The 24,090-nt window shown below is 41.7% G+C and overlaps 1 long non-coding RNA gene across 1 annotated transcript; it reads right to left on the minus strand.

Moving 5' to 3' along the window:
- Window positions 1-1,684: 1,684 nt before the first annotated feature.
- LOC112976074 lies at window positions 1,685-13,437 on the minus strand. Its single transcript, XR_003256869.1, has 3 exons — window positions 13,327-13,437; window positions 6,850-6,927; window positions 1,685-2,083 (listed from the first exon to the last, which is right to left on the minus strand). It is a non-coding gene; the product is annotated as an uncharacterized LOC112976074 (long non-coding RNA).
- Between the last annotated feature and the right edge of the window lie 10,653 nt (window positions 13,438-24,090).

The raw sequence follows: 24,090 nt of genomic DNA on the forward strand, positions 1-24,090 counted from the left end.
AACTTTCTATACCACACAATCCATGAGGCCTATTGCGTAATATTATACAGTTCTTTTTCTCCCATTTTTATTTTGCCCTCATGATTACTAAAATTATTGCACTTTGAAAAACAACCAATAAAAACCACTCACAGCAACTCTGCTATGTTTTCCTTATTAGCTTCTCTACGGCTAATGGTAAGAGAACAGCCCTGAGTTTGCTTACTACGGTCATTTAAACAACTTAAGCTTAAAAAGCTCCCAGAGCCAAAATTAGGGCTATGCCCAACAAGTACATTAAGCCTTATTATGCCTACTAAGCAGAGAGAGCCAGCCTTGTTACGACTGCACATTATGTTTGAAAGCTGTTATGGGCAGCGTACTGCATCTCCTAATCAAACCAGCACGGAAGGTACTGTTTTGTGGCATTTAAAAATTACAGCAGTGCTGGTTCAAGTTTATATAAAGCTGAATTGACCAAAATCCTCTTTTGTATGTCCTGAAAATCTTTTATTGGTTGTTTAGAATGAAGTATATACTTCTAGAATGTGAATCTCAGGGCTTGAAAATCAGTTGGTAAAAATCATAAGCTTTTCCCCTTATGTTCCTTGACAGCCGCAGCCAAGAGAAGTTACGAGACTGGAAGGTCAGGCGTATGATCTATTATAGGAAAAGTTTTAATTTTTTTGTCCACTGTGGTTTTAATTTTCTAGGAGTCAACAGTGGCAATTGCCAGTTCAGTGAGACACAGTGTACGCAAAAAGTTACAGAAAGAACATATACTATGCTCTCAATTTCTTTTGAAGGGGTTGGTATATTTTTCTAGCTAAGTACTATAAAGTAAGAGTAGCTCAGACTGAAAGCATGTGAGTTCTTTTGACAGCTGCCCAGAAGTTTAAATTTCAAACACTATCACACACAAAGATATCCCTCCTAAAAAGGATACAAAGACCAGGTCTTAAAATTTGAAGTAAACCTGGCAACAAAACTGATGTAGCAAGTAAATATTCAGGCTTAATTTGTAAATGGAAGGGGTAATCTGTCTACTCCTTTAACATAAACAGTATCGTTAAATATTTTAGAAGCTCTTTTGATCACAGATTTTAAAGAACTCTTACAAGATAAAAGAAATCATACTCATTATGTTCATGACTTAGAGGCTGAAACCTTAAAGCCTGAAATACTTGAAAGCTCCCATATGACAGTTTAGGACTATGTTGGTTGTTCCCTGGGGAAATAAAATGTGCGGTTAGAGCTCTTTGAGTACTTGTAGGAAGTCCAACACTTTAAAGATTAGTGCTCCAAATTGGAACACTGCTGGAAACATTTTTAGCTTTGCTTTAAAATAAAAATTCCATCGTATTTTGACGTAGAATCCAAAAATATCTGTGGATGTTTATCTATTTCAATTCATTTCAGTGTTTTTGGTAACTTTTCATAGGAAACAGTAATCAAAACTTCACTACAAAACGTTCACATTTTGACTATCTTCACTTCTTTTCTTGGAAAATTCTTCCATCAAAATGATTTTAAGATGATACATGGAAAAACTGTAAGGGAAAAGGTGGGGAAAAATCATAAATGAAGAAAAATACAACACAAGCAAATGCCAAATTTTATTGAGGTACTACATTCACTTATGTTTGAACACCAAACTATCACATTTGGCTAGGTAAGAACATATTAATGATGTGAAGACACCACATTAAAGCAATACACCAGGAAAGCTTAAAACAAAGCTTGGCCAGTATGGTGTACCAAATTCTGCTCTGCTTGACAAYTGTGCTATCTCCTGGGAATTGCACAGGGTAGGACAACAATTTGCATGAAAATGACTAGCTGCAGTAGCTGGTATGTGCAAATCAAAAGACACTACTTCTTAGTACAGTAACGATACACAAATACATATCCTGGCACAGCTTCAGGTTGCCTCTGGATATCAGTGGTGGTTGTAGTAGTCCAAAAACACCCATGGAAGGGTGAGTCAGGTTCTCGGGATGATGGTCACAGTCTATCCTTGTGGCTAAGGAAGTGTCTCTTGAAGCCATTTGGCCTTGTCAATAGGTTGGTTTGGTGGGGCCTTCTGAAGGATGCAGTTCTGTACCTGGAAAATAGCAAGCATGGTTAAAAATTAGACTGAACAGGGGAAAATTTTTTGACTGTTGCACATTGGTTGATAACTACCAGCAAATCCAGAACAAACCACACAGCTCTCAATACATTTCATCGAGATTATTTCTTCTGAGCATCTCAACATATTCCTAACCTTTATCATGTGAAGAATCATGACTCCAAAGAAGGCCAGCACTAGAGCTATGAAGTACTTAAGGCCTCTTCTGAGGATGTATGTGGCTGGGTAGATCTGCTGTTGCTCCTCTACAAGTGGAGATCTCACCCTGCATGTGATAAAGGCTTGAGGCACAATGGTGCTTGAGTAAAACAAAAAAGGCTTAGCTGGCAAAGATGGCATCATTCATTTAATGTTTCTATGCAGTGWCTCTTGGAAACTGCACCACTAATAGCTACATTAAACCGTGCATTTCTTTTTTTTAGATAGATATACTCATAGATGTGTGCCTTTAATCCCTGGAGGATAACAAAATATTTTGCAAACTATATTTGAAGAATTTCTATATAAACAAATTATTTCATTGCTCATTGAAATGGGATTGCTTCTGAGGTGAAGCACAACAGATGCCGGTTTGTTCCAACAACACTCAGCTGCATTGGGAGGAAGGAAAGACTACACTTTGAAGTTTTTGATGGAAACTTGGTCTGCAGGCATCATTCAGTCTGCAAATAGCAGAGATGGTGGAAGACACTGCCGCCCCCAAGTATATATTATCATTTCTCTACTAGTAGAGAAAGAGTAATCTATCCATAGTGATAGGGTAATCCCAGACCTATTTTAGGCAGCAGCAACCAGATTAGTTTAACAATTGGCCTACCCTCAGCTGGCTAAGTTTGCCTGAGGCAAGGTAGGGAACACTCATCCATCCACTTGTTCTGCCAACCTATTGGCAGGGCTGGTAACATCTGCTGGCACAGCTGGGTTCAGAAGCAGATGTCTGTCCACCATCTTGGACAGGCAGAAGAATAATGGACATGTACAGAAATCGTGCCAGAATGTCTCAGCTAATTCAGCTTCTAGCAGAAGTTCTGAAGTGTGAAAGTTTGAATTTCAAGACAGATGGCAACTCTTGCAGCAAAGAGCATCCTAACAAGAAAGGGTATCAGTTCAATACTGGTTCAACAGGAAGAATGTTGTTTATCTGAGTTGTCAGCACTACTTTTTGTAGTCCCTAGATTTTCTTTTGCTTAAGGCACTAAGGATGGTTACACATTTCTGGCTAACTTGAAACAAAATGCACACAACATATATATAAATTTAGATCTGTGCCCCCTCGCCCAACATTGCCATCCCCACATCCTGAATTTCCGATTAAATAGCARAACAGAAGGGAGCTCAGATATTCCTACTATGGCCATGCTTTTTCTCCAGATTGAGGGGTGGATCCGCACACAGCCTGGCACAGTGCCCAAGACACCTGCACTGGCTCCACCCGGGGCAGCAGAACAGCCATTTCCTTCCAGACCTTGATGCAGCCTGGCAAGGAGCTGGGGCTGCCGGTGTGAGCGAAGGGGTGCTGAGAGCTAAGACACAGCCCCTACACACACCATGGCTGTGCAGATCCTTCACCTATTTCACCCTTGACAGATGCGAGTCTAGCCTGTTCTTCAAGGTCCCCGTCGAAGAAACCAGGCAACCTGCCTAGTTGCCTGGTTTAGTATTTCTGCTACCCTTACAGTTTGAAAGATTTTCTGTTACTGAATCTAGATCTATTTCAATGTGAAATTCAGCTCGTTACTTCTTATCCTGCCTGCCACAGACATGGAGAATAAACAATCACTGTCCTCTGTTTTACATATCTGAACACTGTCACTCATCTTTTCTGTTCTAGGCTTAAGCCAGTTTAAGCTTATCCTGCCTTTCCAAAGCCTTTATCACTTTCTCATTTTTTCACTTTTCCAGTTTGTCAACACCTGAATAACTTGATGGCAGCAGAGGTACTGCCAGCACTAACTGGAGCAAATGATTACCTCACCTCTCAAATACAGCTCTCCTCTGCAGAATGCCAGAATAAAAGAAAGGCCCAGAACATCAGTACTCTGTTTATGGCACTCTATAATCCCCAGATAATTTTTTTTAAACATTACTTAGCCAGTTATTCTCCCCAGATATATTTGTGGATTTGATTTTTCTTTTTCAAGTGCAGTACTTTGCTTTTATCTTTATTGAATTTCACCTTTCTGATTTCAGACCATTTCTCCAGGGCACTGAGATAATTCCGAATGGTAGTTTTATCCCCCAAAGTCTTGCAACCCTTCCCAGGGYGGTGTCATCCATAAATTTTATATTTATAGTCTTCATTCCTTCAGCAAAGCTGTTAATATTCAAGTGGGACAGATCACTGAGACATCCTTCCCTCCAAAAACATGTTTGAGTCACCGGAAACCTCTTTGACTGAATTTTCAAGCAATATATTTCAGTAGTCATAGCCACTTGTTCCCTTTTTTCTGACAGGCTAATTACCTTGTCATGAAAAGAAATTAGAAAAAGAAATTAGACTGGTTTGTCATGACTGGTTTTCAGGAAATCCGTGTCAGGTATTCTTTATGTATAACTTGATTGTTTAATAATTTGATCTATCATCATTCCCCATCTGAAGCGATGTCTCCAGTGCCCTGGCTCCTCCTCTTTCCCTTTCTAAAGCTAAGAGCTGCGTCGGGTCYTTTTACAGTCCCACCCTTCACTGGACCTTGCAAATAATTCAGATGCTAACTTGGGTGGGGGGACAGGAAAGAGAGGTTGCTGGGGGGTTGGTGTCACCTCTTCAGCTGGCATGGCTAAGCAAGAGAGCACGCAAACAAGCCTGAAGTATACGCTGAATTACATCAGTAGTGAGGGTGTAGGGGTCCTGTTACTAATTAACAAAGAGTGAATTTGCAGGGAAGTATGCATGTTAAATCAAATTATCTGCTGTGTGTAACTCTCTCACAGCAGGTGAAGGTTGGCAGCCACTGATGGAATCTGTGGCCTCTCACCGCGCTGTGAAGCAGCCCCCCACAACAGGAGGGGACAAGAAGCCTGCAGCAAGCAGGCAACACGAAAAGCAGAAGAAATAAAAACGGACACCTGGAATTTTCAGCAACACTTAACTTGAATATCTGTTAGAGTTCAGAAAAGATCCTTGCCTCCCTTTTCAGTTTCACAGAAAGTTCTCAGCTGCTTCCCTCTGGATCTGGAAGCAAAGAGGCTCACGTGCTGAGGGCACAGTCCTCCTTTTCTTAGCCCAAGAACTCCTCTCTCAAGCGGTGCAAGTTTTAATGATATTGGCCAGCCTCAATTTGCCAACAAAAGAGAATCAGACAGTTCATCCACAAAAGAGCTGCTGAGTTTCTAGGTCTTTATGCAATGTGGATCTGTATTCAAACCCTACGAAGATGTCCTTTGCATCTGGCCTTTTGGTTTTCTTCTCTATCTGGTTCCCTCTTCCTGTAAGCAGTAGCATTTAGCAGGCTACACATCAGGGCACTCCATAAACATTAGTCCTCAAAATATGACAGAAGGTAGGCAAACAGAAGAAGCGGAGACATAACGAAACAAGAGTCTCATGGCCTTACAGAAAGCAATGCCGCGTTCACAGACCTGAACTGAGGTCCCAATACTTAGAGACTGCCTCAGTTGATGTTGATCCTCATTGCAGGATCCTTTTTAATCTTCCCATGGCATTTTTCTCCCACAAGTCATTCCATTTCCAATAGCAGAAAAAAGCATGTGTGTGTTGGGGAGGGTAGGAGTTTCAAAATGAATTTTGTTACACAAAATGTTTTCATGAGGACAAGCAATCCAAAGCAATCTGTTGTGTTGCTAATAAAGGGGAGCTCTGTAAAAGGTGCATTTGTACTTATGATGGACAGGGTGGAAGTTTTTAGGGTGGAAGAGAAAATACACAAAGCAGCGGGCTCTGACATATTCACTTTCCTGCTGATCTAAGAACAACTACTGAGTAAACAGGCCCCCTTTCCTTTCTGTGACAGACATTGCTGAACTATGGCCATTCTCACATTTTGTGGCTCTTTAGCCATGAGCTTTCACCCCCTGCAGAAAGAAAAATGAATGTTTCATGCCATCTGAAGTCTTCTGCATTATTCATAAATTCCTCTCAAGGTTGAAGTACAATTCATCTGCACTGGAGTACATTTTAAATACTTTTTTTGCATGATCTGTGCCATAGGCAGTTTGTCCTTTAAACATGATTTCCACGTAAAATCAAGTCAGCATGCAAATCTTCATTTGTTGCAAGATATCCTTCTTCATTTCTCCATTAGACTTGATTCAGCAATAGTATGTAGCATCCCCAAGAAGCACAACAGTGCTGAATGGTGCGCCAGATACTTCACTGCTCTTACCTTTGTCACACAGAAGCCCTTCTACCAGTTTATCACTGGAACCTTTCTACCAGTTTATCACTAAATCTATTTTTTGAATGATAAGTTACAATGGCTGCCTCCTTAGTAAGCTCTTGTGCATCCTGGACAGCATCAGGGGAATGTAATCTTCCTTGGCCTATCACTGTGAAGGAGTATTCATGAACAGGTCAATCAGGCAGAGATATTTGGTCCATGAATGTGCGACTCAAAATCACCCACTCTTTTCTGTTAGTGCTTTTCAGAAAGCTAAAAATCCACTTACAGAATCTCAGCTTTTTGAAAAATGCCTCTACACATCACATCATTACATATGGAACAGAGCGGAGGGTATAGGAACACAGTAGAGTAAGACGAAAAGAAATGTTCTCACAGTACCTATTTAATTACAGCTTTGGTAGAATCCATCCAGTGCCTCTACTTTTTAACATATAGAACTCCTTCTAGTCTCACTGCCTGAAATACAAAAACATTTTAGTAAAACAAACAGCATTTTTCTTCTTTTAGTTGCAAGTAGAAATACATAAATTCACCCACTGCACTAGAGATACACAGTTACTGGAATCTTTCTCCACAACCTATAGAGTAAGGGATAGAAAAGAAGTGCAGATCATTCCCATTCCTGACCCTGTGAGAGGCTGCAATTACTAACTTACTCCCATTAAAAAGGAATAAACAACAAAATGAAGAGGAGTTGTTTAAGATAGCAGCACTGTGGTATAAGTAGCACTCATGACATGAAATTAGAGTGTCTCCCAAAAGAAACAGCAGAAAAATTGCTGATAAGAAAAAAAAAAAATTAGGACTTTCTCTCACCCTTCAAAAACACTGTAATGATCAGCCACTACTGCCTTCGCAGTACCTTCCATCCAGTGATCCCAAACCACTGCATGGGGGAAGGCTAACAATACCGCTTTGCATGAAAGAAATGCCACACTTGTTTTTCAGAATGACTAAAGGAAAACGGGAGCAAATAAAACAATTTGCAGTTAGACATTTCACTAATTGCACAGAAAACCTTAAGTTCTGGCATCTCCAACCTTCTGAGCACTTGTTTTTGAAGCTTAGTAGTATTTTAATACTGTTTTTCRGAGTACAACTTCATAGGTTGAAGGAATCTAAATAGTTCTTTCAAATTCCTCCTGGTAACTGATAGAAACACCTGCATGGATCTGGAAAAGGGCAGAAATCTTCACTACAGACAACTTGAGTCTGCCCAAGTGACCAGAAAACCATAGAAAAAGCAGTCTGGAATTAGTCACTGTTAGGAAGAGAGGAGAGAGACACTTTGCCAGTGGTTTCACTGATACCTGCTGACAGCAGAGAAAGCAAAGCTCTAGAGGGAAGGATGTTCTACCAGGCACAGACTCTTCTGGGCATACCTCAAACTTCACTTCTTTTCTCTTGCTTTTTACCTGGCTTTTTATCCCCCTTCCCATTTTCCACACCTTGTCTCCAATCCTAGATTTTACTGCTTGGGTTTCTCACGCTAGTCCTTGTCTCCATGAACAACCAGCTCAGTTCATGCTTTGAGTCCCTCCTATCTTTTTTCTCTGCCTTAAAGCTCTAGTTGCTCTCAACCCTGTGCATGCTTCCCATCTGCTAGGCTCTGTCTCCAACTCTCCTCCCAGGCACCCCTCCTCTGCCCTCCCAGGCCACCCGTATCCCCTGCTCCACTTCCTGGCCCTCTGCAGAAGTTTCTCCATCCCTCGTTGTCTCCATCCTCCCACCCTACTGCTTTCAGCCCCATTAACCTCATCCGCATATTCCCAGGCACATCCAGCTCCTTGGTTCAATCGTGGCTTCTCCTTTGTCTGCTGGCTCCAAACCTCTCCTTCCTGCATCTTCTGGTCTAAGTCTCTTTACGAGCTTGTTACAGTCTTCTCTCAGCTAACCTCTTGGGCTTAGTTCCCCTGTCTTTCCCATTAGCCTCTGGTTCAACACTATCTTTTGACCTCATTTCCCACTGCTTGGACCAACAGGAGAATACTGAGAGAACAGAAATGGTAAGTATAGCCAGGCAGGTTCTTTAGGTCCTAGGAAATGTGTGGGATTGTTCCCTACATCAAATATGGATGAAAAGTTGAAATTTCTAATATTTTCATAGAACAAGTTGAAACAAAGTAAATTGGCCCTAACTAATAGCTTTTGAAATGTTCTGAAAGTTACGCTTTATTTTGTTTGAACTGAAAAACCTGCATTTTGTTTTCAAAATATCAAAATGGAATTTGCTATTTTGGCATTTCAAAAAAATTGTACAAAAGCACTTGAGCCAAGGCGAAACCTTAGCGGAAACCTACTCTTTTCAGTGAGTTATTTCAATTGTGATCCAAAAAACAAACAAAAAAATTCCCAAACTTTCTAACCAGTTCAAGGGATAGGCACCCTGTTTTTTATCTCTAGGTTCCACCTGCTCTGGAGGGGGAGCACAGAGGGTCAGTCCTCTCCCAGCAGCAAGGCATATGTGCACCTTCTCTCAGAGCTGAGAAGCAGATACGCCCCTGTAAATTCTTCTTCTGCCTGTTTACCTTGCTGGTCCCACTCCTCTCTTGCCAATTATGCAATCTTTACTAGCTAAGTCCCTCTCACCTTCCCTAGAGGCTCCAGCATTGTTCACTAAGCTCGTAACAACACACTTGCAATCTAGGGACACCCCAGTTCCCTGTATTTTGAAGGGAACAAACCTTATGCACAGAAAGTTAAGGGTCAGACAGAAAACAAGGCTCAAGACCAAATTCCCTTTGCTCTTGTGAATATCTATGACTTTCGCATTCTCAGGGCAGGGATTTGTTCTGGACCTTTGTTTATCATGGAGACAGACTTTATAGCAACCATTTTCTGGCCTTCTGATGGGAGGAACAGAAACACCAGTCATGAGTTCGATGAAAAAAATCCCTTCTCTCAGAAAGAATTTACTGAGCAACTTGTATATAATTAAAAAGCAAGTTCAATATGTTCAGAAAAAGCATGCATTGCGTATTCAGCCTGGTCTCTAAAAGCATGGTTCAATTCTCTGTACCACAGAATTCCTGTGTGTCTTAAGCTAGTCTGTTAGAGCTGTATTTTATAGGTATCATAAGCAACAGGACGTACGTGTTCAGGCTAGTAATGCCTTTTCAAGGTTCCACTGAACATTAATGTCTAAACTGACACATGAACGATTCAAAATACAGTTCTTCGCTTCCCTGTAGTTCTGTCTCCTTGTAAAATGGGGCTAATAGTGGCTCCCTACTTCTGGGAAGCAGCTGCAAGGATAAATTGATGAAAAACTGTGAAGCACTTAGATGCTTATGTAAGGCAGACCGTTAACCCATGGGCCAGATGCTACGTGAATATCACATTGAGACAGAATGCAAAGAATAAGAAAGCAACATATAAAGATCTGAGATTTTGACTATAAAAAGAGGAGATTTCATAGAAAGAGGTAAGTAGAGTACGCTGCTCCTTTTTATCAAGAAGTACTAGATTGGACACATATCTGCCAGAAGAAACTGGATTGTAAACTCCTTGAGACACAGGATTTTCTTGTTATGTGCACATGCTCTGATACTACAGATAGAAAAGAGTCACAACAGTTTGTATCAGTATGACTGCAGTAACATTCAAGTAGTTACTCCTGGTCTATGCCAGCGTAGGTGAGTATAGAATGAGCTCGTTTTTTCTGAAATTCAGTTCTTGGAATAAAATGCTAATTTTCTCTAAGGCTAACATCCTTAGATAACTCAGGGACCTCATACGTAGTATCTGTATTCAGGCTATTAAAGACCACYGCTCAAGACTAAATTGAGGCAAAATCCAGCTGATCTGCTGCTTGCAGAACTGCAGAATCTGAAACTTTAAACTTGCACATCCAGTTTATTGTTAGATTTGCAACTGATCTTTGCATTATTAGCGTAAAAATTCAACAATTCCACAATCCTATTTTTAGGAGATCTTGAACGAGCGCACAGAACAGTGACCAACTTCTTGGCTATTATGTGAGGGAGGAAAGGCATACAATAATCAATTGTATGTTTAATGAAATACAAAACTCGAGCTGAGCTGRTGTATTTTGGGTGAAATTGAATATAATAGAAGTATTGCTTTCATAAATGAGTGCCCTCTGAATGCCACAGCGGTACTGAYGTTACACAACACCTTACGTGTGACACAGCTATCATCTAATGGCAAGACTAAACTAGTTCAGAACAAGCAGCAGTGAGCTAAGCTCACAGTTAAAATTCACACAGTCCTGAGGCCTAAAATCTTCTGAAGCATCTAAAATTTGTTTTTATTCTTTAAATTCATTTTTATTACTTATATGTGATTACTCTGAGTTCTCAGACAGGAGGCCTAAAACAGCAGGAGAGATGCTGCTTTTATTGTTCCTCTGGCCTGAGAGCAGCTAACCAGCCATCTCATAAGAGACTCAAATCTCACATAACTTCCAGGCTAAAGAAACCCAAATAGGATGACGATAAGCATTCAGGCTTGTCAATGAAATCCTTCAGCCTTTTCAAAGATCCTTCAACCCCGGCACAGGAATGGGCTTTTAATTTCTAGCAGCCCACCTCAACAACCACTAAAGCTATCCGAATTTAAATGTGAAATAATTGTCATTTGGAGCAGCCAAAGAAGTAGAATAATAAAAGTAAAAAAACACAGGACAAGCGAAAAGTCAAAACAGTGTTTAAGAGCAAATCAAAGCAGCTTGAATAAAGCTCAGAAAAACCCCAAAAAACACATGGGAGATGGTTAAGACAAAGCAGAGATCTCTCAGTTTCCAGGAATCCTAACACCTGGAACTAGGAGAGCAAGGATAACACTGGCTCATCAGTGGGGGAGCTTGGGATGCAGTTCACCTCAGGATAGGAAGAGAGGAAGGATCTGTACTGCCACAGCAGGATGCGGTTTTGCAGCAGGGCTCCAGTCGGCAGAGAAAGACAGCAAGCGCTTGGTGGCAACGGAGCAACAGCACCTGCCTCCTTACCAGTCCCCATACGCCAAACATGGCTGGCAYCTCACACAGTGCATGAGCAAAACAGCACTGCGGTACTGGCGATGGGTTAAATGCTGATGCCAGAGCAGAAGAACCTGAGGGACAAGGTAAACAGCAACATTTTCGAAAGCGTAATGCCAATTTATGATCGGAATACAATCATCTTGTAAAAGTTCACTAGGCACTTTGTCCGCCCCCCCCCCCCCCGGACTTGACATATGCCATTCTAGGTAGCAGGTCCTATTTCCRCTGTCTCCATCTCCACGACAGGTGTCAATTTTCAATTTGCAGATTAGCAGCAGTTTGCTGAACGTGTGACTCTCACTTTGGCAACTTGCTCAGCTCATGCAGTTCCAAGGGAAGCTCTACATTTCCTAACTACCCTATAAACTACTTTTAGACCATAACCTGCATTTTCTGGAGAATAAAAACAGATGTAGGAAGTTCGGTATGAAGTGGACTGTCAGTTAACTAGACACCCATGAGTGGGCTTACTGCTATAACTACAGCTATATGCAGGTATGAAAGCACTGTAAAAAATAGTTTAAAAAAAAAAAAAGTTTTTTGAAGTGGGAGAAGAGAGCAAGAGATGGACACTTTTTTTCCCCATGAAATACTTCCTTTTCAACTAGTTCCATTTACAAGGCATAAGTAAATACAACGTGCCAAGAGACCAAACAGAATGTTACCTTTACTTCCTACAGCTTTTACTGACAAACAGCTAAAGCCAGATTTAAACATCTGCGAAGRCCTGAAGACAAAGGGTGAAACGTATCACATGCCATGCTGACACCAGAACTTGCAGCCAGATTCCACAAATGTAATGTTTTTTCCCTCATGTATATGCAAATAAAATAAATCTTTTCCCTAAGCCTAGCCATGCCAGCTTCCCCCTTCAGCTCCATGAATAGACATCTGAACTCTTGGAGCAAAAAAGCAAAAGCTTTTCTTTTCTGTTCCTAATCTTCTAACACATATATATGGTATTAAAGGCAATGGCGACTAATGTCCATGCTTCCTTGGCTCTTTCTCAGATTGGTATTCAGCTGTTATATGTTAATTTCTGACTAATATTCAAAAGGGTGACCTTCGCAGTCAGTGGGTTATGTATTGTACTGGCTAATGTGCGTGTATGTTTTAATTTTCTTAATAATCTTAAAAATAAAAGCCCTAATACAATTGACCATCAAGAAAGCATTCTTCAGAACAAGTGGGGAGACCTGAAGCTTTTAGTTGTCTTAAGTCTAAGCTGCAAATATTGCTTGTGGCATCAGCAAGCAGCCACAGGTTCCTTCCCCCGCAGTGGGCTAGCGGTGGGTACGTGCATTGCTCCTGCGGGTGTCCGCTGAGCTCTGTCATGCTGCTGCTAGCGCTAGAGGCTGAAACACAGTCTGGGTACAAAGGTACAGACTACAGGGACTGAAGTAAAGAGCCTTAGATTTCAAAGACAGGATTCTATGGCAGGAAAGAAGAAAAAAAGAGGATGATCTCTCCTTGCCACATGGAAATGCTCTCGAGATTCTTATTCCCAGAGTGAAATTTTTACTATATACTTATTTACTTGAACAGGAATTCTGGAGTAAGCAACTCTGTAAGTCTCTTCCYGATAATCTGATTTATTTGTTGCATCCTTACTCGTACTGCAAAATTTTACRTTGTTCCTACAACTAAATAAAAAGTACTGAGCTTATGTTATTTCATTTGAGTTTGGTATAGGTTTCATTCAGAAGGTGTAACAGCACAATAGTTTGACTACACCTTGAGGCCTCCCATCAGAAAGAAAATATACTCTGCTGGATTTCTTCACAACAACTTAGAGACAGAATAAGGCTTTTCCTCTGCAGGAGATAACATATATCAATAACAACTGGTCTTACCTGCCGTCTGTAAACTTAAACCAGTATCCAGTTTGCTGCGTGGCTTCGTACTCATAAACAAGTAACAGAGAACACACACAGTGATGATAAAAGCAAACAGGACCACCGCTGCTATTGACAGGCCCACAAGTGCTCCAACGCTGAGAAGACAGAAAAAAAAAGAAATGAAGTGTGCAAATAGCCTGAGATACCCATTTAAACAGTGGTCAGCAGGAAGTCTGGAGGTTACTTGAACTCAAGCAAGGGAGCGACTGCGTATTTTTACTGTACGCTTAAATTTAGAGCTCAACACTTTGGTTCCATAAATTGGCATTATTTCATTGCCCTCAAAAGGGCAATGTCGTTAGTGACTTTTCACGTTACCTATGCATATTACTCCTGAGTCTGATTTAAACTGTGTCGATGAAAATCAGAAATAACTTCRTAAGTGACTGGCATCAGCGAGATCGAAACATCTCCAGTGTTGTGCATGTTCACCAATAAACCACTGGAAAATTCAAGAATGTGCACTGCGCTTCCCAATTAAAAGTGTAGAGTCTGAAGGATGCACAGCCTTCATGCGGCATTCCCGTCTGTGCAAAGGCTGTAAAAAATTACCAGTGGTCTTCTCAAAAAGCAGAGAGAGAAAAATCAATAAATTTCAATGTGAAAAATCAATGCAAACTACTGAGAAATTGGTGTCTGTGTCTTCTTTTTTTAAACTTCTCCTAATTTTTGTGACTCCTTAATGGATTTTGGGCAATTTAGAAAAAAAATATTCCTAAATATCACATGTGCACACACAGAGAGGGATTCTAGAGGTCCAGGAAGTCTATGCAGATTCCTCTCCTCAAATAACACGGCCACTAAAACCATATTTTTGGTTTGAAATGCCATTTTTTAACTGCACAAAATGCCTATTAGGGCACTCTAAGTAAAGTATACATGCTTGTCACAGACTTTCCTCCAAGGCTGAAATGTCTGTAAAAAGGGGGATAAGAAATATGAAAACCACATTTTTTGATTCTGTTAGCAGCTCTGCAAAGCTGCGTGGAGTATTGTGATCACTGTTGTGCCTCTGCGCTAATGCAATAAATCTTGCATCAAGATTGGYGAAGCTCTTCCGTGAACTTTGTCAGGGTACAGCTAAAACTAAAGATGAATTAATTTACATGCAATTTCAAAGGCAAAGGAGCAGGAACAGAATATTCAGGATGCAGAATATACAGCAATATATGCAGATTTTATCAGGATATAACCTCTGCAGGATAGAAGCCRCTTTATAAGACAGAAGAGAGAGGCGAATGTCTTGGTGAGACTAAGACATTTATTAAATTCTACAAACTCAGGCCTCTGGTGACGAAAATGCCCTTATACTGCACCGCTGTCAGTGAGAAGTCGCTTGCACTGTGGCCTTGCGGGGAGAGGGGAAGAGTTGTGCCTCAGGATGTTTTCATGAATTTTACATCCAAGTCCCAAGCTACTGCAAAGCTTCTCTACAAGATCCCGCAACACAAACAGACAGACATGTCCATAGAAGACTCCTACGATTAGCAGGAAGAGGAGGAAAACAGCAGAAATTAGCTCGACTTTTAGATGCAGTTCTCATTAGTYATCTGTGAGATCCATTAATGAAATCTGTGTAACATTTAGCTCCATGCACAAGTCATTATCAGCAAAATTACTGGTCTGGAAAGAACAGTTTTGCCCTTATGAAGATTTTTCATGATATTTGTCATCTGCGTGAACTAGAGAGTCTCTTATACATTTGTGTGTACACGCACACACTAAGTATATTTTTTCTTACTGTTTTTTATTGCTTGTCTGTATGTAGTTTGAGCCATTCTGCTTAATATGGGATTTCAATATGTCGTTACAATCAGGGACCTCACCTGGCTTCTGCTCTAATTTCTGCATTTTTACTTGAAACATCTATAAACCAAATGGACAAAACAGAAGAAATGCGCTACAGGGGACTGAGGTGAGCAGCTATCACACAAAGAATGATCTCCACAGCTGAGCTTATTCCAGAAACTAATACAACCCAGGGGCTCTTCAGAAACAAGTATTTTTGCTTTTTTTCCTGTCAGTATTAGCCTTATTTTAAGATTCCTTTTAGATAATGGTCTGCAGTGCAGGACAAAAGAGGTTGTTCACCACCACCTATCCAAATGTTAAGCAGAGTCAGCTATTCTATAGCTGAATAGACCAGGTGCATATTAATTGCTATAATATTTTCTTTTCAGTCATCTGTTTTCCGCAGTTGTAGCTCTCCTCCATTAAATTGTAGAAGATAACACTAAACAATACAGTTGTGCATTGTACAACACAATACCTCTGCAATATCATTATATAACTTGTGTAAGACGTTTTGTGCATTACAAATAGGAAAAACTATCCCTGGAGAACATTTCAGTATTTCTTATTTCAGTATTTCTTATTCAGTATTTCTTATTATTTCTTATTATAGGACTTATCATACACAGGTTATTTGCCAGCGAAAATGTCTGTCATGTTCCAGCTGCAATGTGCAAGAGATCTTTCTCAAGACATGGAGACCAGCTGAAGCACCCAGAAGCATCACAAAACTAACTACAGACACCCTGGCTCCCCCTTTCTAAACCAATTAGAAATTAAGATTCAATTCATACTTACTGTTTTTAAATATATTTCAACAGCAGATTATTTTCAGCATGCTGAAGTCATCAGCCCTCTTGGAGGCTCCCTGACAACTTGGAGTGTTTTATTAATTTCTATAAGGTTGATTTTGGGTGAAAGTTTGGGTGCGGGGGTTCTTTCTTTGTTTATTGAATTAAATCAGAGGAATTTACTACAGCTTCCACAGCTCTAAATACTGAAGTGTTTCAACCACAGGGACTTTTTTTTTTTTTTTTTTAAACTTTTAAAAGAGTTATCAGAAACAAGACACCAAAATAATTATGATCACTGATGATACTGATTATCCTCCCCTGAAAATAAAGACGACCCATCAGCACATCCCCTAGATCCTATACCAATGGCTAGGGCACTGCATATCAATCCAGAAAAGCTCCTGCTAAAATCATTTTGCTGTTCTCCCATCTTCATTTTAAACGGCAGATGTGAAAAGTCCACAGGCCTCAAGACCTGTGGCTTCAGGATCAGCTTCCTGGCAGACAGCACACATTAAACAAGCAAACTGAAGAGTGGCTCTTGCCCACAGCTGCTGCCTCACCAGCAAGGGAGGACCTCTGCATTAACAACCCCCCCAAACTGGGATCTAGCATAAAAACAGCCATGAAGGCGCAGAGGTAATCCTGGCCAGTACTTCCCTGTGGTTTCCCTGGTCTACCAACAACATCCACAGGTTTTATTTGGACTGAGAGCCCTCTAGTTAGCTCTGTCTAAACTACAAGGTTCACGCTTATAGTCCGTATGCTGCCTGGCATGGGTACCACAAAAACCACATCTGCATATCGTTAGCATGTTGATGTGGTGCATATTTTCTCTGCTGTGATCTCTTTGACCCTACAGGTATCCTCATACATATATATTGAGCGAGGAGGCGGCAAAATAGAGCCGGCTACAGCTTCACATGAGAGAGTCTTGGAACAAAAAATTCCCCCAATCCAACCACTGGGTGCTGTCACATACAAAAGCACAGAGCCACTCTAGAATTTATCCATCAAAAAAATAGGTAGGAAATAACAGAGAGGGCACCCACAATATTTACTTTATACAAATATGTGGCTGTACAATTATTTAGTGCCTCAGCATCTGTAGTTATAAAACACAATTTTTTCTGGAACATTTCTTTCACTAAAAAATACGGAAAAGACTTGAACAGATAATATGAAATTGCAAATATAGGAAACTTGCAGATGGAAATTATTAGGAAAAAAGTTTTATATAAAATAACTTCAAAGAACACTTATTCATCTTCCATCTCACATAGTGYTGAAGTTTTCCACATTTTACGTAGTACTCCACAGCAAGGGCAAAACATTTAGAATAAGACTTGTTGAACTTCTAACAACACTAAATCAACACCATCCAGAAAATTTTTAACTTTGATGAATACAATTTACTGTCTTATTGATATGGCATGTTTCATCTYGGAGGCTAAGACAGTTTGCTTCTTATTTTGTTTTTGCTCCAAAAGAAAATCATGTGTAAAACAAAAATCCTAAGACTCCAGTAGGAAGTGCTGGTAAATAATTACACACTTCACAAGCAAACCTATTTGCTGTTTTCTCCTCAGCGATATTTCTCTCCTGCGCCTCCCATAGAGGCCCTAACCAAGAACTGTGCGCAGGAACGCTGTACCCGAGATGATAACTCAGGCATTTAGGGACTTGCTCCCTTGGCTCTCCATAAGCCGTGAGCCAGCTGATGGGCACGAGCCCGAGCCTATCCACTTGCAGGCGGAGCAGAGGCACAGCCAAGTGCCCAGCGCGGTAAGCAGAGGCTATCCGCTTTGGCTCCAGTAACAGGCAGTTCTCCGTGAGGTGGCTGGTGTCCCAGCATGGGCTCTGCACCTCTTCGCTGTTTCCTATTTACTAGCTTTTGCCTGTCGGTGGGAGCGTGCCAATGCAAAAAGCTGAACAGAGAGTACAGTCACCACAGCACTGYGGCCTGTCGAAAGGTTTCCATGAAAGACTGTTTAAAGCTATCATAAGTGGCTCTCAGAGGATTTCACCATCAAATACGGATTCAGACGGGTGAAACGCAGTAGGCAGAAATGTCCTACCTTTGGCTGGCRCAGGGACTAGGGCTGAAAAAGCTTTGATGGAGTCGCACTATCCCTTTACCCTGACCGTATCTGGGCTTCTGTAGTAGTTCTGTTCCACCGTCTAGAACGGACTGAAGACTAAGTTACGTAGGGGCATGAGACGCATGCAGATCAGCACTGTACTGCGGACATAAAAGCCCACCTTTGCACTCCCCTCTGCCAAGCTGCAATGACRGCTCTTCAAATACCATCGTGAGTCTGAGCCAAAAAATAAAAACATTCATATACGGAATCCTTTGTAAAAGAAGCTTGCCCTGCTGAGAAAGGAGAATGCAAAAACAAGAAGAAGAGATCAAAACAAAGAGTGAGACAGTATCTACGTGGAAAGAGGTCAGAGAGCATGGGAAAAAGAAATGTGAACTCAATAACTGAAAACTAGTATTGAAAAGACAACAACTGATCAATAATTAATAAACAAAGAGAAACTAATTAAATTTTAATAAAAGTAATGCCCATGAATGAGAGACACTAATGTAGAAAAAGAAATCATTGAGAAATATATAACAAATTAAATGAAAACAGAACAGTAAGGAAATATGGGTGAAAGAAAGCACAAAATTTGTGTAGTCAGGACTTCATTAGACTCTACAAGGCTAACAGYTGAGTCCTGAGAATACCTTTGTGAGCAGTAATCTTTGGTTAAAAGTCATTCTGAATACAAAACAAATAGGGGAAAAACTTCTCAARTTCTAATCCAGGCTGTGACCTTCAATTTTTCTACCGCCATGAAACAGCCTCTAATACACAACACCACCAAAAAGATACATAACATGATGTTTACATAATTCTTTGAGCATAAGCAATGGTAAATTGATAGAAGCTGACAGAAGATTCACAGGCCAAACGAAGCTGTCCCAAGTTACTTTCTACATACAATGAAGATACGTCTGTATTTTTATCTTGGGTGATACAGCCACACCACAAAATGTCATGTACAYGCTCACAGCACTGCCACACACCTGCATGGCCAGAGGCTCTACTGACCAGAGAGGCTCTACGCTGCCAGCCACCTCCCCAGGGCTCCCTGTGCTGGTGTCTAGAGAGCTGCTTTGTAGGTTATCAACATTTCTTTCAATGGAGGCTCAGCATCACACACCTACAGTTATTTTTAATTCAGAAAATTAGTCCATCCACTCTAACAAGGGCTAGGAAAAAATTAAATATTGGCTGAGCAGATGTAGTTTGCCTACTCATAGATTCAAAGGAAGCTTATGACTCATCTAGATTTGAGTGAACCAAATATTCCTAATATCATTGCTGCAATGATGTGCTGTATGTAGTATTAGCAATGCAAACAGATAAATATTACTAGGAGACTGGAAGAATGGGCAGACAGGAGCAAAAGACTTGCCATTTTGGAAAGCCAAAACAACAGAGAATCCTGAAGACCTGAAAAGCTAAGGGAAGTTTGGCTAGAGACTTAGGTCACCATGGTTCTACTGATATTACTTTACACAATTTCATGAAAAAAAATTATTCTTGGCCTGTATGCAAGTTTAAATCAAATTAATAACATTACGTGAACCTAACAAACAGTACTGATTCGGAATGGGTATTATAGTTCTATTTGATACAGAAAGTAAATAAACCATAAAATTGGCAAAATAAAACTTAATTGAGCAATGGCAAACAAAATAATTCTAAGATATTTGAAAATGATGACAAAGAAGGTGCTGACTGAACCTAACTGCATCACAGCTCAGTGTAAGTACTTAAAGGCTCAGCACATCCCTCCCCTTCCACTCAGCTGCTGAGGTAAAGGCGATGTGATGATACGCCGTCCACTATACGACGGTACGTACGTGCACAGCGCACATCTCTGAAGGGTAAGTTGTTCGGTATTTTGCTCACTGATGTTTTGYAGCAYCTGCGTCTTGCCGTCTCAGAAGCCRCATAACCTTTTGGTGAACTTCACACACCCCTGCCTTTTACTGATATTCCCTTCACTTCCCTGCTCGTGGGCTCCTGATTGCTAGCTCTCTAAGAGGCAGAAAAACATACCCTTCCTTTCTCTTTACAGAGGTCAGCCTTTTAAGAAATGTGTAAAAGGAGCCCGGGCCACTCAAAGAAGAAGACACTGTTTGATTTTAAGTACCAGCAAAAAGGAAAGGATGGATGAGAAATTCCCTAAATTTCTTATCTTTAATGATAATAGTAAAAGCATGAAATGTGTCAGAGCTGCTCAAAGGTCAATTATTTATGACTGTCCAGCAGCTCCCACTATGGCAGATGTCAGGAGCCACTTTTTGAAGAGTGCAGTTTTTGCAGGAGTGGGAGGCAAAAATATGTTTTTGTTTTTGCCAAGGGATGAGGATAGTATATATTTCTAAACATACTACAGGCAGTAGTGATTTGGCAAAAAAGAATATCATAGGCCTGCAAGAAACAAATGCTTCAGGTAGCCTAGGCTGATGGTTTCTTCATGAATTATTTCCATCAGAACCAGCTGCTGAATGGTCCAGTAACACATCTCACACAGCAAGAAAAACAAGGCAGAACTATGCAATAGCTGCCTGAAACTGTAACCGGTGTGTCACCAAAAAGAAGGAATCTCTGAGATACCACCGACCAAATACTCCCCTCAAAGGACAGAGCTTGCGGCCGCCTTGTCTGGTAAGGCACTTCARGTACAGGTACAGAACCCACAAGAAATGTCACTACTTAATTCCAGCCTTGAAAGATGGTGCAGCAACATAAACAACTAGTTCCGGACTCAGGTATTCAGTTTGGGAAACTAAACAGCATATACCACCGCTACTCATGAAAGTTATATAGTCTAAAGTACCAATTACCGAATCTCTTAAGTTCTATGTTTTTCTGTTTGAACACTCAGGTATTAGTTTCAGAGAATTTATTTTTCTATTTGCAGAGTTTCTCTGCATTATCTGGACAAAAGAATATATTCCGGTTATTTATAACAATTTCTCTCTTTTTTGTGCCTATGACTGCCGACATTTACATAAAAATAAATCAATTACTTAGAAATTCCTTTGTTGTCTGTCCCTGTGCATTCAGTCCCTGTTTTCAAATTACGGGGGGAGGTCAGGCRGAGGAAGATGGAGGAAGGCAAGTTTCAAGCCCTGCAGTAAACAGAAGCCTGCAACAATTCCCCCAGCTGAGCTTCCAGCTCCTTTCCATTCCTCAGTAGATTCGGYCTCTGGACTTATCTTGGCTGGGCTTGACTAATTTCTGAAGAGTTTTAAGACTTAAAAGTGCTTCCTTGAAAGCCATAAGAAACATTTGAAGGATTATTTTAACATCCGGTGGTTACATTCTCATAGGGATTGTGGTCTGAACCAAAGACAAGCAAGGCACTGATTCACAAAACATTCTAAGCGACCAGAGGATTTTTTCTTCAAACTTCTGATGCAACTATCATGTGCAATATATACAGTTTTTGAAGTGCTGCAATACTTTAGGGTTTCCAGTGTATTAGYAACTAAAAATTGCTATTTGATTTATTACTGGAAAATACTTCTGAAAACAGATTTTAATTCTAAATACTAATTAACTTTGCTTAGGCATATAAACTGAATTTATTCACCCTTTTTTCTGTGATGGATATAGATTTTAGGATTTTATAGATGGCAGATTTTAGGATAAACAAAAAACACACCAACTGCAGTTTCCCCAGATCCTTTTAGTAGCTTAGGGCCACCTCAGAAAAAAGAGAACAAAGCCTGAAGCTTCAAAGTTTTAGCCCAAATTTCAGACTCTGACCCTGATAGAGGCTTAGCAGTCATACTTCTCAGATCCTAGGAGATCTTTGTAGAAGTTCCGTCAGACAGGTGCTTCATCAAAGTTTCTCAAAGGATGCAGTTCTTTGAGGTACTTCCTGAAAAGATCAAGCTTTAGCAGCCTTCACTGCAACATCTCATCCAGATGCAAGACCAGAATTCTGTAATCTTAATCTTTCTACGGTTATTCCATTTTGAGAAGGCTTCCTGTGACAAAAACAGCCAAAGACTGTAAAAAAACAAAACTCTACAATACAAAATTAAAGCAGCATGGCTATTTGATGAGAAAGATGTAGAAAGGACACTTGAGGATGATAAACACACAGCAGAGAAGCTCAATGAATTCTGTGTCATTCTTCACAGCTGAGGATGCTAGGGAAGATTCCCACATTCAACCCACTCTGGGTATCAGACAAACTAGCTTTTAAATAATTATACAAAAAGTATTAGACCAGATAGATAAGTTAGATGTGAATGCCCAGTACTGGAGAGCATTCACCYGAGCACCCAGAAGGAATTCCAATATGAAACTGCAGAACTGCTGGTCGATGCGTGCAACTCATCATTACATTAGGTCACTCTGCCAGAGGACTGGTGGATTGTGAATGTCACTCCAATTTAAAAAAGTGCTCTAGAGGGGAACCTAGGAAGCCTGACTTCCACCCCAGCAAGACTGTAAGGTCTATTTAAAAAAGGTAACATCACTGAGCACAGAGATAAACACAATGTGAGGGCCCTGAGCGCATCCCCCTCCCACCCTTCCCAAGYGTTTGGTTTCCCGGGACTCAGGGCCAAGTTTGCACAGCTGGAGACCTTCTACCACASCTCCTGACACAGCTCTGATGGGAGGCATCAGCAAGGGCTGCCCYTCCTGCCCTTGGGAGCTTTTTTAAAGCTGAGGTCTTGCCCTGGGCCCCTGCRCTGCAGYCATGCCTGTGCCTGGCCATGAACCCTGACCTGGAGATTTACCTCCTCACCCGGCCTTGGACTTGGCCCATCACTACWGACTTGCCTGGTGGGGGATCMCTGGGCTGTGTCTGACCCTGGTTACGGTCTCCAGACCCCGACTTGCTGACTCCACTTCCCAAATTGCCCTTGAACCTTCCTCACCAATGTGGACTTGCCTGGCAATCACGGGGGCTGTGCCCGACCCTGGCTATGGTCCCCGGGTCTGCCCYCCTCGCCTGATCCAGGTACTGTGGGACACGGCCCTCGATGGTGAGGCCAGTACCCCTGTCTGCCTTGTTACCGTGATCTGCTCGCGGTTCCCTTGCCCTGAGGGAGCTGCTGGACCTTTCTGCTTCCTGACACACAATCTTTTGCAAAACAGTCAGCATTACTATAGGGAGAAAATACTGCCTTGCTAACCTGTCAGAGCCTGCGAAGCATCAATAAGCACATGGCTAAAGGAATCCAACAGACAGCTAGGTTTTCAAAAAGCCTTTGACAAGGTCCAACAAAGGCTATTAGAAAAACTAAATTCACACAGGATTGAAGAAAAGGTTCTGTCACAGATATTCAAAGCCGCTGAAAGGATAAGGAGCAAAGCGTAGGGCTAAGCGGTCCCTTTTCAGCACAGGAAAGAGTCACAGATCAGTGCTGGGACTGCTTTTATTCAGCGTCTTCACCTACGACCTGGAGAAGATAATCCTAAGCTCTTACAAGCGATCCAATGCTGTAACGGCAAGTAATGCTAGCAGGCTGTCAGAAAAGTGAGTGAATAGGCAAAAAGCAAGGCAGATGAGCTTCACTGTAGATAAACGTAACGAAACGGAAAACAACCCAAACCAAGCCAGCACGACAGTGAGCTTGGAGCTGGCACACAGAACTCGAGAAAGAAGTTTTGGAGGCAGCGGGGACAGTTTCTCTGAAATCACCGAGTCGACGTGCAGGGGCAGCCAAAAGCACGGAAAAAAGGGTTTTGAGAGGGAGCCGCAAGGCAACGCTTTGCCCCCGCGTGAGCCTCGCTGTGCCCACGTCCCGCGCGCGCAGCTCCAGCGGGGCGTCTCGGGGAGGGCGTCAAGGGAAGCACAGGGAAGAGGGAACCAAGCCGAGCAGGGGGACAGAGCAGCTGCCCCACAAAAACCTCCGGCACCGTCCCGCCGAGGGAAGCGGGAGCGAATCCCTTGGGAACCCCCCGCCCCGGCGGAGCGAGGCGGCCTCGAGGCGCCCGGCTGCCCCGGCAGGGGCGCGGGCGGGTCGCGGCGAGCAGCGGGCCGCCACAGCCGCCGCCATGTGGGGCGAGGGCGCCGCCGCCGCCATGTGGGGCCGCGCCCG

Source organism: Apteryx rowi, unplaced genomic scaffold (assembly GCF_003343035.1).
Source record: "Apteryx rowi isolate R43461 unplaced genomic scaffold, aptRow1 scaffold_7, whole genome shotgun sequence".
Lineage (NCBI taxonomy): Eukaryota > Metazoa > Chordata > Aves > Apterygiformes > Apterygidae > Apteryx > Apteryx rowi.